Here is a 16,875-nt window from a genome sequence, read left to right as displayed (position 1 = left end):
CCGTGACTGTTATCCGTAGATCTTTAGCACAGCGATCCCTTCTATTATCGCTTGTTGGCAAAAATAAATGAAATAAAACTGGAAATTTAGACGTCTGAAAATGGTTTGATTTAACGTTTTGTACTGAACAGCCGAGGTTCGGCAACCGTCTTGTGGATGTTGATTCCTGCGTTTCACCCGCTCTTTCAGACAGCCCCAGAAGTCTTCTATGGAACTAAGATCGGCCGATTTAAAGGCAGTCGAGGTGCAATGAATTGCCTGAGTGTTAGTCAAACCAGGTACATACGCGCGCAGCGCCATGAATAGGGCCGTTGCGTCTTGAGATACGGGAATCTCCACAGCCTACTCGTGATGTCGATCACCGAGAATGTTGTAATAAACAGCCCGGTTCATGTGCGTGGTAATATGAATTTCTGGACGCATATCATGGTACGAAAATAACCCTCAAAACATTACAGAATAACTCCTGGACTGAAGTATCCATTGCGGGTTGAAAGACTCACTGTAGTGTCGATGCTTTCGACGCCTTGCACCATGTCCATGCGAATGGCTCTGAGCACTATGGGACTCAACTGCTGAGGTCATTAGTCCCCTAGAACTTAGAACTAGTTAAACCTAACTAACCTAAGGACATCACAAACATCCATGCCCGAGGCAGGATTCGAACCTGCGACTATAGCGGTCTTGCGGTTCCAGACTGCAGCGCCTTTAACCGCACGGCCACTTCGGCCGGCCTGTCCATGCGAATCTCTGGACCATATTTCACGCCTGCAATAAGCTACTGTGCCCGATTCCAAATTTTCATTGCGTGCAGTTCGCTTCGCAATTTTCACTCGTCAACTGACAGAGATGAATCTTTTTCACTGCACTTACCAATGTTTTCATTTGTCTTCAGATGAAAAGACAGTTCTGGATGAATACACACTGAATTTGTCCTTGAGAGAAACTCGAACTTGGAGCTCCACTTTCCGCAAGCAGCAGCTTTTAAGTGCTGAGTCACCCGAGGTCAGCTGTTGGTGATACTTGAAACATTTCTGTTTCGTCATACACGAGAATACTGGTCCACGCATTACCTACCAAATCGTGTTAACTTTTAGTAAATATTTGCTCTTGGTTTTCTATCCTGACCTCGCCATGATAGCAGTACATACTAAATCTATATATAAAAAAGGAACTATTATCCTTCAAACGTATTGTTGTCTCTTGAACCAACTACTTCTAATCAGACAAAATCTTTTAAGAATGTTTGTGATTATTCTTTATTAAACTTCGTTTCTACCAAAGTTTTTCGGAATCCCAAGTACCTTGTCATATGCTTCCAAGATGAGGTTTGCTTCTTCAGTTGCGCAGGGAGAATTATGGCTTCATTTCGCTAAGAGTGTTCAGCTCTCAGTCAATCAGTAACAATGTAGATTTGACAGTGCTACACTCTGGATGTTGACGAACAAAGTCTGTATAATCAGTTGCAGAAGACACCTAGAATTTATAAGAAAATATTGCAGGTGAAAATCAAACTCATTTGATATCTCTTATTTCTTAGCTTAGCTCCTTGAGTGTATCGAGCGGGATAGTGCTATGGTCAGCACGCTAGACTAGTACTCGGGACGACGACGGTTCAAACCCTCGTCCGACCATCCTGATTTAGGTTCTCACGATTTCCCTAATTCGCTTAAGGCAAATGCCGGGATAGCTCCTTCAAAAGGGCACGGCCGCTTTGCTTCTTCATCCTTCCTTAATTCGAGCTTGTGCTCTGTGTCTAATAACCTCTTTTTCGACGGGACATTAAACCATAGTCTCCACCTCCTCCTTCCTCTGGAATGTGGCGTCGTTGCTGTTGGTAAGTATGTATAAACCAATGAAAAAAAAATGGAAATACAGCGTTTGGCGTCATTGGCTGGGAGGCCCCTTACGGGGCAGGTCTGGCCGCCTCAGTACAGGTCTCATTACATTCGACGCTACATTGGGCGACCTGTGCGCCGGATGCGTATGAAATGATGATGAAGACAACACAACACCCAGTCCCTGAGCGGAGAAAATCCCCGACCCAGCCGGGAAACGAACCCGGGCCCCTTACGACGGCAGTCCGTCACGCCTTTTTTTTTTTTTTCTTTCTTCATTGGGTTTGGTCGTTGCGGACGTCACGTAACATCTGTTAAAGTTCGTTTGTTGATCCTTCCACTCAGTTTTTTTTTTATTACAGAGGCCAACCAGCTCTCTGACCGAACACGCTGAGCTACCGTGCCGGCGGACCATTCAGCTATAGAGGCGTACTGTATAAACGAATAAATAACATAAACCAGAAATTTCAGTTTATATGTGGATGATAGCCGTGTGTGAAGAATTCATGCTACACATCTTATCCAACGTGATAGTTGTTTTGAACAGAAAAACTATCAGTTCCATACAAATTATCGCAATAACATATTTATGCAACACGTCGAGAGGGAGTCACATTTGGGTAGGTGAGTAGGGGGATTTATAAAGTTCTGATTATCAGCTCGAAAAATTAAGCTGCGGCAATGAAAGTTGATGATGGTGTCAGTCCCCTCTAATGATTACCCTTCAGTGCTGCACATTTCTTTGTAATGGTAGATGACTTGCCGTAGACCGCGATTGTAGAACTCTTTTGGGTCTTCGGGGGACTTTCCACCTCGAAAATCGTTTTGGAAGTGGCTGTCACATAATGATTTCTGCATCCGAGGAAAGAGGAAGAAAATGGATCACATTTCAGGAGAATGTGGGGATGAGGAAATGTTTGATAGCGCAAAGAAGCGACATGTGTGTCTGTGCCCTATGCAGAATGACTGTGGACAGCTTGCCGCATCGCTTTGTTTTGACAGCCTCCCGTTAACATCATCAGATCCCTGTGGTGTTTCTGGTGTTCTCCTGTGATGATTTACCCTTAAGAACATAATCCGTTGTCCCGGGTTCCCTTGGAAGGGCGTCCATACCCGGGGGCAAGCAGGGGCCGTGGTCCCCCCCTAGCACTCAGGAAAAGGAAAAAATATAATGTAAGCAGGTGGTTTTCTTGCAAGAAAATTATTTAAAAGACTGTATTAAGCAGGTTTGAACAGGGCCAGAACTATGTCTGCTTACAATTCGCCATTCGTCTTCCAAAAAAGAAAAAAATACTTCATATCCCCGGTTTGTTGCCCCACCCCCTCCCCCTTTTCAAACTGTCTTATGGCCGTCCCTGGGTGTTAGTGAAAGCCCAGCGCTGGTCCATGGTGATTAGGCAGATAAACAAGTTTCCGCTAACGCGTCGGTTCAGCGAGCTTTTTGAATTGGTGTGAGGAGCCGCAGGACCCAGTGAACGGCAAACTTTCCCATGTCCAAAATGGCGTGCAACGTGTTGAAAACGGCTCCATGACTGATTTTCACTTTTTCTACTATCATCTTGGCTGTGATACGCCGATGCTCGAACACCAGGCCCTCCGCTTCTCTTAGTTCTTCGTCATCCAGACTCGCGCGACCACACTGGAAGCGACTGCGACACCTAACCATTATCTTATGTGACAATGAATTGTACACTGCTACCAACTCACCAAGGACTGTTACATCGCTGCTGCTCCTCTAATGAAGAAAAGGAATTATCTCGCATTACTTACTTCATCAATGGGTTGCGCCACTTCGCTTTCGCTCCTGCAGCGGTCTGCTACGATACTGAGATGCTGGGATTTCAGTGTGTACCAGAAGTGCAAACATGTTCCTGCCAAATAAACAGTAAAATTAGTTACGGAAAATTATATTTCGAGGTGACTATTGAACCTTTCTGGCTACTCCTTGTACATTCATCTGTTTTAATTGTTAAGTTCTAAATGAGCGAACAAGTAACCTAAGACTTCGAACTTTAAGTGATTACTGCAATGCATCAAGTACCGGCTGGCTATAATTTCTACACAGCTACTCCCGGAGGTCCAGTGTAGGCTGTAATAGTCATTTGGCAGCGGAAACTGATAGACATAGTAATGCGTTTTTGTAAACTTTTTTATAGTGTATAACGGGAAACATTTGTAAAACAGAGAACAATTAGGAATTTTTACAAGTTTCCTGTCACTGAGAATACCGTTGTATATTTACTTTATGTCGATGTTTAACAATAAGTGAAATCATATTACGAACCGTCTTAAATCTTCCAAATTGTTGCGTCTTACAGCCCATTTGTAGCAAGAATTTAATTTGAGAGACATTCAACAGACAATTTTTTGAAAACAGTCCACTTTCATTTTTGACGCCACGTCGTAGGAACCGTGATCTCAGTGGCAATAATAAACGAAAAACCATTGTCTCGATCAAAATTTCTTGTTTAATGTAGATGCCTATCGGTTTCGATCTGTCCAGCAGATCACCTTCAGGTCCAACTCGGACAGGAAAAGCACAGGTGAAATTAAGAAGATGTAACGGTACGAACAATAGTATAAAAAGTGACATATACATCAAGAAATCATGTAACACACACATGCCTGGCGCCGAAAGGTGCAATTTGTCAAGAGTGGTACGAATGACACAAGTCTAAAGTGCAAATACAAAGGATGAAATGAGGAAAAAATTTGTAGTCACGTGACATGTGCACAGTCATCGACTAGTACATTAATACAGCATCAAGGAGGTTTTTCCAACATAAAATGAATATGATTATTAAAATCAAAAGTTAAAAAATTAAAAAAATAATTGTAAAACATGTTAACCTAATATAATTCAATATGTATGTGTTGTAAAAGATGAAACAGAAATGTGTGAAGCAACCTACAATAACTTTTACATCGTACTTTTTTCTTCTTCTTTATACGGACATAATGTTCTCAAAGTTAATAAACACATCTAGTTGAATCGAGTCCCCCAGGTGTTAAAACAGCTTTAAGAATTTCTGGTCATTTAATAAAAAAAAGTAAATTATAGCACTCGATGTACAGCATACAACAAAATAATACACCACCACAAATTTGTTCTATTCAAATATGAGCTTTCAAAGTTATAAAGTTGTACAACGTTTGTAGTGCAGTAAGTAAGGTAATGAAATAAATAATCTCCGCCAAACTGGTTAAGCTACAATAGCTGTGCGTTTTTATAAACTTCAAGACTCATATTTGAATGAGAAATGGAAACAAGTTTGTGTTGGAATGTTATTTTATTATACGTCATCACTGGGTGCAGTACATCATCTTTTACTGATCCTATTTTTATTGTATCAAGAGCTGTACAGTATTTTCTAAATATTTGTCCGCTGTGTGGCACGCAGACATATAGAAACAACAAAAAACTTTAGTGTTCCATCTGTAAATTCAGCACATATCGCGTTAATATTTGTGGGGCTAACACTACCTGACTTCGGCACTGCTCCAAATCTGTCACATGCACTCTTTGCTCATGCAGATAAAACACAAAATCATTCAATACAGCTTTAACATACTGATGTCTCCCATTCTGTCTGTTGTATGAAGCCCATAATGCACCTCCCTAGGTCACAAAAGTTCATAACACTTGAATGATGTAAATAAATGGAAGAGTCTCCAGACGCTATCTTGAGTGCTGCATCCCCATTGCATCTCTGTGATGCACAGCTTCAAACGAAAGCAGCAGATGTCTGGAGGAGAAGATTGGGATGGGTCAGCATTGCATGACGTACCTCATTCCAGCCCAGCTGACTAAATTACACTTTAACATCCTTTCTGACATTCTCAATTTTCATTACGGTACTGCCTGGCATTCAGTGTCGAATTTTATACTTATATTGACACCCTTAGGTCCACAGGCAGACAAAATATATATTGTAAACAGTAATAAACCACTTAACAGTGTCATAATTAGATATACCTGGTAGCCTGTATGTGTGTAGTCCACTTAACTGTGGCTCGACAAGTGGCGGTGCACCCAACAGATGCTTGAACAGATGTGTACCCACCTCCAACACGGCAGCTAGTGCCACACCAGAAGGCTACTGCTGACCTGTTGAAAAGAAGGAAAAAACAATAAGTACTTGTCCACACACATAGATGCGGACAGTGAACAAGAGAGGAGATTGTTAGTAGTAGTAGTAGTAATAATAATAATAATACAAACATACATACGAATGTGGTAGTATTCATTTTCTTGTTATTCTGTCCGGTTGCTCTCTGATGATGATGATGATAATGATGATGATGATTGGTCTGTGGGGCGCTGAGCTGCGCGGTCATCAGAGCCTGTACAAAGACCCAGTTGTTACACAGTCCAATTTTTTCACAGTCTACTCTAGCCACTGCCACAAATGATGATGATGATGAAGAAGAAAAATAAATGACAAGTATAACACAAACACCCAGTCCCTGGGCAGAGAAAATCCCCAACTCGGACGGGAATCGAACCCAGGACCCTGTGATCCAGAGGCAACAAAGCTAGCCACTACACCACGAGCTGCAGACTGGCTGACCTCTGCTGACACTTAATAGCCCTTCAACTGCGGTAAACCGAGTTGGTTGACAGCCGACTGCACCAACTTAATGACATAGTTAACTAACTTGTAATGTCATAGCCTACCACAGTCTGCAACAGTTCATTATTTTGTCTGCCATCTTGTCTGCCACAGTATGCTACCGTCTACCACAGATCGCTGTCTTATCCGCCATCTCGTCTGCTGCCATCTGGCGTGATATAGTCAGCCATTTTTTCCGGCACCATCTTGTATAACCATCCTATGTGGCATCATAATATTTCACCTTGGATCTGCCATCTTGTGACCTTGAACTTGACCTTGACAAAAATTTGCAATATTGAAAAAATGCGCCAGCTCTCTCCTTGCTCTAGTTCTACAGCACCATCCCTGATGCTGATGCTGCTGTTGTCGAAATATATACTTAAAAGTAAGTCGACCAACAACGTCTTTCATGCTCAAATCTCCAATCTTGTTTTTGCTGTGAGCCAAAATGGATTTTGCAGCTATTGAATCTGTCACCTCAAAAAAAAAAAGTAATTTTCGTAGTTTCCATCTCGAATAGCAACCACTGCAGCTGTTGATAATCCTTTATTAGAGGTAATACCAGTTTCGTAGTTTTAAATTACATCGTCAGGTGCAAAACCGTGTAAAAACAAGAAAGGCCATAAAGAAATTAACGCAAGGGCCATATGACAGTAACAAAAGTATGCAGAAGACTGAGTAATTATATTAAGTGGTCAGGCCACGTATACTGTCAAATCCCAATCCTTTCTTTAAAATAGTGGGAAATTTCACAAATGTTGGTCAATTTTGATTAGTTAAGTGAATAGCCTGGTTCATCTTCTACATCTTCATCTTCTTCTTCATTTATACTCCGCAAGCCACCCAACGGTGTGTGGCGGAGGGCACTTTACGTGGCACAGTCATTACCTCCCTTTTCTGTTCCAGTCGCGTATGGTTCGCGGGAAGAACGACTGTCTGAAAGCCTCCGTATGTGCTCGAATCTCTCTAATTTTACATTCGTGATTTCCTCGGGAGGTATAAGTAGGGGGAAGCAACATATTCGATACCTCATCCAGAAACACATCCTCTCGAAACCTGGCGAGCAAGCTACACCGCGATGCAGAGCGCCTCTCTTGCAGAGTCTGCCACTTGAGTTTGCTAAACATCTCCGTAACGCTATCACGGTTACCAAATAACCCTGTGACGAAACGCGCCGCTCTTCTTTGGATCTTCTCTATCTCCCCCGTCAACCCGATCTGGTACGGATCCCACACTGATGAGCAATACTCAAGTATAGGTCGAACGAGTGTTTTGTAAGCCACCTCCTTTGATGATGGACTACACTTTCTAAGGACTCTCCCAATGAATCTCAACCTGGCATCCGCCTTACCAACAATTAATTTTATATGATCATTCCACTTCAAATCGTTCCGCACGCATACTCCCAGATATTTTACTGAAGTAACTGCTACCAGTGTTTATTCCGCTATCATACAATCACACAATAAAGGATCCTTCTTTCTATGTATTCGCAATACATTAGATTTGTCTATGTTAAGGGTCAGTTGCCACTCCCTGCACCAAGTGCCTATCCGCTGCAGATCTTCCTGCATTTCGCTAATATTTTCTAATGCTGCAACTTCTCTGTATACTACAGCACCATCCGCGAAAAGCCGCATGGAACTTCCGACACTATCTACTAGGTCATTTACATATATTGTGAAAAGCAATGGTCCCATAACACTCCCCTGTGGCACGCCAGAGCTTACTTTAACGTCTGTAGACGTCTCTCCATTGATAACAACATGCTGTGTTCTGTTTGCTAAAAACTCTTCAATCCAGCCACACAGCTGGTCTGATATTCCGTAGGCTCTTACTTTGTTTATCAGGCGACAGTGCGGAACTGTATCGAACGCCTTCCGGAAGTCAACGAAAATAGCATCTACCTGGGAGCCTGTATCTAATATTTTCTGGGTCTCATGAACAAATAAAGCGAGTTGGGTCTCACACGATCGCTGTTTCCGGAATCCATGATGATTCCTACAGAGTAGATTCTGGGTTTCCAAAAACGACATGATACGCGAGCAAAAAACATGTTCTAAAATTCTACAACAGATCGACGTCAGAGATATAGGTCTATAGTTTTGCGCATCTGCTCGACGCCCCTTCTTGAAGACTGGGACTACCTGTGCTCTTTTCCAATCATTTGGAACCCTCCGTTCCTCTAGAGACTTGCGGTACACGGCTGTTAGAAGGGGGGCAAGTTCTTTCGCGTACTCTGTGTAGAATCGAATTGGTATCCCGTGAGGTCCAGTGGACTTTCCTCTGTTGAGTGATTCCAGTTGCTTTCCTATTCCTTGGACACTTATTTCGAGTCAGCCATTTTTTCTTTTGTGCGAGGATTTAGAGAAGGAACTGCAGTGCGGTCTTCCTCTGTGAAACAGCTTTGGAAAAAGGTGTTTAGTATTTCAGCTTTACGCGTGTCATCCTCTGTTTCAATGCCATCATCATCCCGGAGTGTCTGGATATGCTGTTTCGAGCCACTTACTGATTTAACGTAAGACCAGAACTTCCTAGAATTTTCTGTCAAGTCGGTACATAGAATTTTACTTTCGAATTCACTGAACGCTTCACGCATAGCCCTCCTTTCGCTAACTTTGACATCGTTTAGCTTCTGTTTGTCTGAGAGGTTTTGGCTGCGTTTACACTGGGAGTGAAGCTCTCTTTGCTTTCGCAGTAGTTTCCTAACTTTGTTGTTGAACCACGGTGGGTTTTTCCCGTCCCTCACAGTTTTACTCGGCACGTACCTGTCTAAAACGCATTTTACGATTGCCTTGAACTTTTTCCATAAACACTCAACATTGTCAGTGTCGGAACAGAAATTCTCGTTTTGATCTGTTAGGTAGTCTGAAATCTGCCTTCTATTGCTCTTGCTAAGCAGATAAACCTTCCTCCCTTTTTTTATATTCCTATTAACTTCCATATTCAGGGATGCTACAACGGCCTTGTGATCACTGATTCCCTGTTTTGCACTAACAGAGTCGAAAAGTTCGGGTCTGTTTGTTATCAGTAGGTCCAAGATGTTATCTCCACGAGTCGGTTCTCTGTTTAATTGCTCGAGGTAATTTTCGGATAGTGCACTCAGTTTAATGTCACTCGATGCTCTGTCCCTACCACCCGTCCTAAGCATTTGAGTGTCCCAGTCTATATCTGGTAAATTGAAATCTCCACCTAAGACCATAACATGCTGAGAAAATTTATGTGAAATGTATTCCAAATTTTCTCTCAGTTGTTCTGCCACTAATGCTGCTGAGTCGGGAGGTCGGTAAAAGGAGCCAATTATTAACCTAGCTCGGTTGTTGAGTGTGACCTCCACCCATAATAATTCACAGGAACTATCCACTTCTACTTCACTACAGGATAAACTACTACTAACAGCTACAAACACGCCACCATCAGTTGCATGCAATCTATCCTTTCTAAACACCGTCTGTGCCTTTGTAAAAATTTCGGCAGAATTTATCTCTGGCTTCAGCCAGCTTTCTGTACCGATAACGATTTCAGCTTCGGTGCTTTCAATCAGCGCTTGAAGTTCCGGACTTTACCAATGCAGCTTTGACAGTTTACAATTACAATACCGATTGCTGCTTGGTCCCCGCATGTCCTGACTTTGCCCCGCACCCTTTGAGGCTGTTGCCCTTTCTGTACTTGCCCGAGGCCATCTAACCTAAAAAAACCGCCCAGTCCACGCCACACAACCCCTGCTACCCGTGTAGCCGCTTGCTGCGTGTAGTGGACTCCTGACCTATCCAGCGGAACCCGAAACCCCACCACCCTATGGCGCAAGTCGAGGAATCTGCAGCCCACACGGTCGCAGAACCGTCTCAGCCTCTGATTCAGACCCTCCACTCGGCTCTGTACCAAAGGTCCGCAGTCAGTCCTGTCGACGATGCTGCAGATGGTGAGCTCTGCTTTCATCCCGCTAGCGAGACTGGCAGTCTTCACCAAATCAGATAGCCGCCGGAAGCCAGAGAGGATTTCCTCCGATCCATAGCGACACACATCATTGGTGCCGACATGAGCGACCACCTACAGATGGGTGCACCCTGTACCCTTCATGGCATCCGGAAGGACCCTTTCCACATCTGGAATGATTCCCCCCGGTATGCACACGGAGTGCACATTGGTTTTCTTCCCCTCTCTTGCTGCCATATCCCTAAGTGGCCCCATTACGCGCATGACGTTGGAGCTCCCAACTACCAGTAAGCCCACTCTCTGCGACCGCCCGGATCTTGCAGACTGAGGGGCAACCTCTGGAACAGGACAAGCAGCCATGTCCGGCCGAAGATCAGTATCAGCCTGAGACAGAGCCTGAAACCGGTTCGTCGGACAAACTGGAGAGGCCTTCCGTTCAGCCTTCCGGAATGTCTTTCGCCCCCTGCCACACCTCGAAACGACCTCCCACTCTACCATAGGTGAGGGATCAGCCTCAAAAGGGTGGCATTCCGGCCAGCCACAGTCGTAGTCCGAACGGGGGATGCGTGGGACGAGCTGGCTGTCCCCGACAAACCCCCATCCGGTCCCCCACAGTGATGCCCATTGGCAACAGTTTCAAGCTATGTGACCGAAGCCAACACTGCCTGAAGCTGGGAGCGAAGGGATGCCAACTCAGCCTGCATCCGAACACAGCAGTTGCAGTCCCTATCCATGCTAAAAACTGTTGTGCAAAGAACGTCTGAACTAATCTACAGAGAGCACAAACAATTCGACACAAAATGTAAACAGTTATTAAAATACAAGATTGCCTAGTACATGCAGTAATGCTGCTACTTGCGCACTGCTGACACACTGCTGGGCGGCGGAAGGAGACTACGCGATTTTACACTATTCAGGTACTAAAACGCGATGCTACAACTCTCAAATACTACAATACACCCGAAATTTATGAATTAAACAACGCAAATACCAAAAACACGCAAAGAAATTAAGAATTAAACTACGTAACAAATAAGTGAGCTAAGAGTATACGACTTGCTGCTGCAGCTGCTTATCCAACGGCGGCAGGGGGCACACAATTCCTCTTACCTTCTCTTCCTCGTTGCCTGCACTATGGCTATTCTCCCTTTTAAATTTTAATATTTTTCAGCTGTAAATGTTATGTTGTAAATGGTACGTAACAGGCTCTAGGCTTTTATCCTTAATACATATAAGTTAGTCACTTGATAGTTGCTATTTATAGTATGCTCAGTTCTGTACGCCCCTTTCCCAATCATTTCCGTAAAGTTTATCGGAGGTTTCTCTTGCTTCCACGCATGCGCCGCTACCCCATGGGTCTATGTTTTGATATCCAGTTAGTCCGTGTATGGCTGTCGCAGCGTTCCGACACGGCGGGGGTTCAGTTGAGGTACTGGTTTCTTCTATACTTGTCCCCCCTTTCCCCCCACCCTCCACCGCCGTCTTTTCTCACGTCCCATTTACTCATGGGTTCCAGTTTCAAGCCATGTTTTATAATACACGACTATTGCTTTTTGCGAAATTTTCCAAAATATTAAAGGAAAGGTTGGGGATAGCACTGTAAACGTGGCCTGACCACGTTATGTAAGTACTCGATCTTCCGGACACATTTTATCACTGTCCAGCGGTACTTGCATAAAATTCTTTATGGTTTTTCTTCTTTTTGTTCAGATTTGCACCTGATGTCTAATTTATAATTACGAAACCGCTCATGTCTGTAATAAAGGATTACCAACAACTGCAGCGATTTTTATTGAACATGAAAATTTTGGTTGTAGATCCCATCCGGTAAACTGTTATGTTCAGTGTTCTTACTTCCTTGTAACCTGCTGTAATTTATGCCTAACACACACCACAAGATGAAAAAAAAAGAAAGAAAAGCGCACTTCAGATTCCTGTTGCTGACTGCAGATGTATTTCACGAAGACAGAACAGAAGTTATAGTTAGCACGGAAACATAGAGACAGTTGTATTTCCCTCACTCCCTTTGCCAGAACAGCAGAAAATGTAGTGCTAGTGGTAAATAAGATACGCGGTAATATACTTTGACAATGCAGTATATAACTGAATTACTGTAAAATAAAGATTTCGTGATGTTTTCTGTAAGCACAACTACCTCCAAATGCTATTTGCTTTACCATGTTTCTCCAAATAGCCAATTCTTCAGTCTAAGAGAATATAAGGGTCCGCTGCACTGTTTTTCCCTCTTTACTTCCGTGAACTAACGTCTCTCCAGCTAACATAAACACTCCACAGAAGAGTGTCAGCGAGTTGCTGCAGGCAATTGAGAATATGTGTTGCTTACAGAGATTTAAGAACCAGATTTTAAACTGTATGACATTTCCAGGAGCAGTGTGTATTCTGACCACAATTTATTGGTTATGAACTGCTGCTTAAAATTGAAGAAACTGCAAAAAGGTAGGAAATTAACGAGATTGGACCTGGATAAATTGAAAGAAGCAGAGGCTGTAGAGTATTTCAGAGGAATCGTTAGAGAACGATTGACAAGAACAGGCGAAATGAATACAGTAGAAGGGAAATGGGTAGCTTTGAGAGATGAGATAGTGAAAACAGCAGAGGATCAAGTTGGAAAAAAGGCGAGAACTAATGGAAATTCTTGGGTAACACAAGAGATATTGAATTTAATCGATGGAAGGGAAAAATATAAAAATGCAATAAACGAAGCAGGTGAAAGGGACTACAGACATCTAAAAAATGAGACCGACAGGAAGTGCAAAATGGCTAACCAGGAATGGCTAGAGAACAAATGTAAGAATGTAGATGCATGTATCACTAGGGGTAAGACAGATGTCGCCTACAGACCTTTGGAGAAAAGAGGACCACCTGCATTAATATCAAGAGCTCAGATGGAAAACCAGTCCTAAGCAAAGAAGGGAAAGCAGAAAGGTGGAAGGAGTATATAGCGGGTCTATACAAGGTCGATGCACTTGAGGGCAATGTTAAGGAAATGGAAGAGGACGTAGATCAAGACAAGATTGGAGATATGACACTGTCTGAAGAATTTGACAGAGCACTGAAAGACCTAAGTCGAAACAAGGCCTCTGGAGTAGACAACATTCCGTTAGAACTACTGAAAGCCTAGGGAGAGCCAGCCATGACAAAACTCTCATCTAGCTAGCAAGACGTATGAGACAGGCGAAATACCCACAGACTTCAAGAAGAAGAATAATTCCAATTCCAAAGAAAGCAGGTGCTGACAAGTGTGAAAATTACCGAGCTATCGTTTTTATAGGTCACGGCTACAAAATACTAACACCAATCCTTTACACAAGAATGGAAAAACTGGAAGAAGTCGACCTCGGGGAAGATCAGTTCCGATTCCGTAGAAATGTTGGAATACATGGGGCAATACTTACCCTACAAATTATCTTATAAGATAGATTAAGGAAAGGCTGACCTAAGTTTCTAGCATTTGTAGACTTAGAGAAAGCTTTTGACAATGTTGACTGCAAAACTCTTTCAAATTCTGAAGGTGTCAGGGGTCAAATACAGGGAGCGAAAGGCTATTTACAATTTGTACAGGAACCATATGGCAGTTATAAGAGTCAAGGGATATGAAAGGGTCCAAATGGTTCAAATGGCTCTGAGCACTATGGAACTTAACTTCTGAGGTCATCAGCCCGCTAGAACTAAGAACTGCTTAAACCTAGCTAACCTAAGTACATCACACACATCCATGCCCGAGGCAGGATTTGAACCTGCGATCGTAGCGGTCGCGCGGTACATGAAAGGGAAGCAGTGGTTGGGAAAGGAGTGAGACAGGGTTGTAGCCCATCTCCGATGTTATTCATTCTGTGTATTGAGCAATCAGTAAAGGAAACAAAAGAAAAATTCGGACTAGGAATTAAAATCCACGGAGGAAAAATAAAAACTTTGAGGTTTGCCGATGACATTGTAATTCTGTCAGAGACAGCAAAGGACTTGGAAGAGCAGTTGAACGGAATGGACAGTGTCTTAAAAGGAGGATATAAGATGAACATCAACAAAAGCAAAACGAGGATAATGGAATGTAGTCGAATTAAATCGGGTGATGCTGAGGGAATTAGATTAGGAAATGAGACACTTAGAGTAGTAGATTAGTGTTTCTGTTCGGAAAGCAAAATAAGTAATGATGGTCGAAGTAGAGAGAATATAAAATGTTGACTGGCAAGAAAACCGTTTCTGTAGAAAAGAAATTTGTTAACATCGAGTATAGACATAAGTGTCAGGAAGTGCTTTCTGAAAGTATTTGTATGGAGTGTAGCCATGTATGGAAGTGAAACGTGGACGATAAACTGTTTAGACAAGAAGGGAATAGAAGTTTTTGAAATGTGATGCTACAGAAGTATGCTGAAGATTAGATGGGTAGATCACGTAACTATGAGAAGGTACTGAATAGAACAGGGGAGAAGAGACATTTGTAGTACAACCTTACTAAAAGAATGATCGGATGGTAGGACACATTCTGAGGCATTAAGGGATCACCAGTTAAGTGCTTTCTCTGCCTCGTGATGACTGGGTGTTGTGTGATGTCCTTACGTTAGTTAGAATTAAGTAGTTCTATGTTCTAGGGGACTGATGACCATAGATGTTAAGTCCCATAGTGCTCAGAGCCATTTGATCCATTTTAGTTAAGTGATAGAGGGATGCATGGGGGGTAATAATCGTAAAGAGAGACCAAGAGATGAATACAGTAACAAAAATGTTGCTAACATCTATTTATAACATATCAGATGTTTTAAAGCAACAACAGACCAGAATTTATACCACGTATGGTAGAACAACTGACCCAATAAATTGTTATTATTATTGGACGTCTGGTACCGAATTTTTTTTAAAGATTTTTTCAAACATGGCTCTGCATGAAACCCATGCGTTCCTCTCTCTCCTCTCATCTGTAAATAAATCACTGTGGTAATGAAATGTTACGTGACCCCAGTGCTAGCCAGCAGTTAAGCTGACCTCACGGGCAACACCCACAACACGGAAGTTGCAGATCGCAGTATGGTTATCACCATTAGGGCTAGCAGCCCAGACATGTCTGGCAGCAGATAATTTTTTGTGGAATAATCGGCTGCAACACGCGTCTCCCTAGACGTTTCCTGAAAAAAATACATCATCGTATACATCCTGTAAAGGCAGCATTCCCCATCTTATAAGATGGGCGTAGTGCCAGAAACGTTTCATATCGCGAGTATGCAGAATGAGAGCCGTGACGACTCCGGCTGTCAACCACACCACTCACAAGACCATTGTAGGTAACAACCATGCAGTGTATATGCTTTACTGTCGGTCGCCTATGTGTGTGTGTGTGTGTGTGTGTGTGTGTGTGTGTGTGTGTGTGTGTGTGTTTGTGTTTTTCATCGCTTCCATCTTCATGCTACTGCTAGCACGTATTTCCTTGCACAGTTTAAAGTTTCGCAGTCAGCTTGTTGCTTCAGGTGTTCATACATCCTTGCAGTCATTGGCTATAATCGCGAATTATTCTCAAAGCTATGCCATCCATGTGTCAGAGTCCGCTTGTTACAGAATAGATTACAGAATCATCTTACTCACTGTCGCTTGCATCACTTGCTTTGCTAGAGCAGAATTACGGCAAACAAAACGCAAATTCGAAAGCACCACATTCGTTTATGGAAGCTACAGTCTTACTGGTACCCTTTTTTTTTCAGAAGCGATATTAGTTGGTTTAAATTCAAAGATCGTTCTCTCTTCAAAGCGGCCCAGGTGTATTTGCTGATTCCTGTGGAAACAGGCACACTAAACTGATGCAGAATTAAATAATGTATTTTTATGGGATGTTCCCTCGAAGCTATTTCCCTGTTGGTCTTTCTGCAAGACCCTGCAAATGTGTTCTAGGTCTCACTGCATATTTCTTAAATTCAAATGCAAGTGAGGACCGTCAATAAAATGATCGAAACAACATGGATGACTACAAAACGCACAACAAGTTGATCACGTGTCATAACTGCGCGCCCTGTAATATCCGTGCTGAACACCACAACAGTGACGCTTTTGAAGCTGTCCACAGGTTCACCAGTACCGCAGCGAGCGTTCTGCCACGCGTAACGACCTGTTGGTCTATTTACACTCCTGGAAATGGAAAAAAGAACACATTGACACCGGTGTGTCAGATCCACCATACTTGCTCCGGACACTGCGAGAGGGCTGTACAAGCAATGATCACACGCACGGCACAGCGGACACACCAGGAACCGCGGTGTTGGCCGTCGAATGGCGCTAGCTGCGCAGCATTTGTGCACCGCCGCCGTCAGTGTCAGCCAGTTTGCCGTGGCATACGGAGCTCCATCGCAGTCTTTAACACTGGTAGCATGCCGCGACAGCGTGGACGTGAACCGTATGTGCAGTTGACGGACTTTGAGCGAGGGCGTATAGTGGGCATGCGGGAGGCCGGGTGGACGTACCGCCGAATTGCTCAACACGTG

The sequence above is a fragment of the Schistocerca americana genome, chromosome 1, assembly GCF_021461395.2.
Source record: "Schistocerca americana isolate TAMUIC-IGC-003095 chromosome 1, iqSchAmer2.1, whole genome shotgun sequence".
NCBI lineage: Eukaryota > Metazoa > Arthropoda > Insecta > Orthoptera > Acrididae > Schistocerca > Schistocerca americana.
The sequence above is the reverse complement of the archived record's forward strand: the minus strand, read 5'-3'. Positions refer to the sequence as shown.